The 2,393-nt window shown below is 27.6% G+C and overlaps 1 long non-coding RNA gene across 1 annotated transcript; it reads right to left on the bottom strand.

The window, feature by feature from the left end:
* Positions 1–1,474: 1,474 nt before the first annotated feature.
* LOC122195000 (uncharacterized) lies at positions 1,475–2,192 on the bottom strand. Its single transcript, XR_006184915.1, has 2 exons — positions 2,025–2,192; positions 1,475–1,752 (listed from the first exon to the last, which is right to left on the bottom strand). It is a non-coding gene; the product is annotated as an uncharacterized LOC122195000 (long non-coding RNA).
* Positions 2,193–2,393: the final 201 nt, after the last annotated feature.

Raw genomic sequence — 2,393 nt, 5'->3', positions numbered from 1 at the left:
TTATACAAAGAACTAATTATACAAAAAAAAAACTCATTTTTTTGTGCTCTATTAATAAACATTAACATCGACTAAAAGAAAATAAAAAAATAAATAAACTCGAACTTTTAGAATGTTAGAACTAAAAGAAAATAAATAAAATAAAAATTGTAAAATGCAAACTAAAAGGAAAAATCGGAAAATTGTTTTGCTAAATATTATTTACGTTATTTAATTTATCAAAAAAATAATAAATAAATAAATAAAATAAAATAAAAATAATTACCATTTTTTCAAAATATAAGTAAAATATTCTAATATATTATTACATTGTAGATAATCAAATTGAACTTTTAGAAATTTAGAATATTTTAATATTGCATTAAACTTGATAGATTTATTAAAATATTTTAATATTCTACTACAATTGTTAGATTTGTTACGGTATTCTAATATTCAATTAAGAATGTTTTGAATATTTATAGTTTAATATTATACTAAGATATTCTAGCATTCTAAAAATTCAATTTGAATATTTACATTACAATATTGTATTAGAATATTTCACGTATATTTTGAAAAGAACAGTAATTTTTTTTTTATTTTCTGGATAAAATAAATGACGAAAATAATATTTTTTTAAAACAATCAAAAAATTTCATTTATTTTGCATTTAAAAATTATTTTTTTATCTTCAAATCGAATGCTTAGGATTACGTCCCATATGTGTCACATAATATGATGGTCCCTTATGATATATGGTCTTATTGTGAAAATCGTTTGACGGTATCTCGGCGGTCGACTGACGTTAAATGATTAATCGGACTCAATGAATATTAATTGGGGACCCTAAATTTTAATAAAATTATTTAAAAAATTAATATATATCCTAAAAAAATAAGTAATTAAAATTTTAAATATTTTAAAATTTTAAAATTTTAGTATAATATCTTACATTTTGAAAGCATAAAAATTTTGGAGTATTATTTGAAAATTACAAAAATTTAAATTTTTTAAATATTTTGCGCCTATGACCGTCAAACCCGAGTTTGACCAATTTCCGTCAAACACCCAAACGTAATCGGTTCAACTCTGTCAAACGATTAATCGGCCACCAAGGCTAATTTGTCCAACAATGATATATATATATATATATATATATATATATATATATATATATATATATATATATATATATATATATATATATATATATATATATATATATATATATATATATATATAATCAATGAGAATTGTGCAAAAACACTTTAGCAAAGTCACCTGCTGCACCAGTGAAAATGAAATAAAAACTGATTCAAAATGGACAAACCAACAACAAACTTCCAAAAAAACCACCCATGTCACAATGATGGATTATGGAGCCAAACGCTTCATGGGACGTTATGTGAATCATATTTTGCCAGTTCCTAATTAAATGTAGCAAAGGGCCTCCATATATATATCTACACCAAGTAAAATGCAACATTCTGTATGAAAAAAGTTATGTCGGCATAATAACTTAAAGTTGCAAAGTACAATTCCTGAAAAACCTCAGAAACAGGTACAAGATTTGATCAAAAAAAGAGGGGGATTATGTACAAAGACAAGAAGCTCGGGGATCATCTGTAGGAAGAATGTATCAGTTTAATGGAGGTAATGCTAAAGCGTGAGAAGGACCATGTGTCGATTCCACCAATATAGACCAAAGTACGTGCACATCTTCATAGGGACATGACTTCACATCCTCGTACAATATGTAGATCCCTCTACCTGAAAGTATTTGAAGTTTAAAATTTTAAATCTTTTACCAACATGTTCAATGTATTACGACTGATACGACAATGGACATGGGTCAAAACCTTCACTAAATTCACGAGTCTTCTGTAAGAAAATACTAATGCTGGTAATGATCAAAATAAAAACCGATATTATAGTTTGACCGGATACCACATTTGAGTATTTTCTTTTAATACTAAATCATACGTTAATGTACAGATGGCATAAGATTGGGAAAAGAAAAAGAAGAAAGAATGAGAACATACTCTTATGATGAGCTGAGTGGAGTTTAACCCATAGCTTCTTGAGTGGAGAGAAGAGGGATTGAAACCACCCCATTGGAAAAAGGGAAAGAAACGAAATGGTGATGGTTGGTGAAATCAAGAGAGGTGGCTAAGAAGGGAATGGAATGGGGTGGGGTGTTGGGTTGCTTAAACAAGGGTTATGCATTTTTACTCATGTAAGCATTTCCCTTGAAGGCCAATCAATACATATTTGGTATTGGGTGCAATGTCATTGTTACTCGCAATTCAAATACCCCTTTTCACTTTCATTCCACCAATCACGATTACCTTTTACACTTCCGTCCCTTCCCAAAAACCACAAAAAAACCTTATAATTAACTGAAATAAACT

Source organism: Lactuca sativa, chromosome 7, assembly GCF_002870075.4.
Source record: "Lactuca sativa cultivar Salinas chromosome 7, Lsat_Salinas_v11, whole genome shotgun sequence".
NCBI lineage: Eukaryota > Viridiplantae > Streptophyta > Magnoliopsida > Asterales > Asteraceae > Lactuca > Lactuca sativa.
The sequence above is the reverse complement of the archived record's forward strand: the minus strand, read 5'-3'. Positions and strand labels throughout refer to the sequence as shown.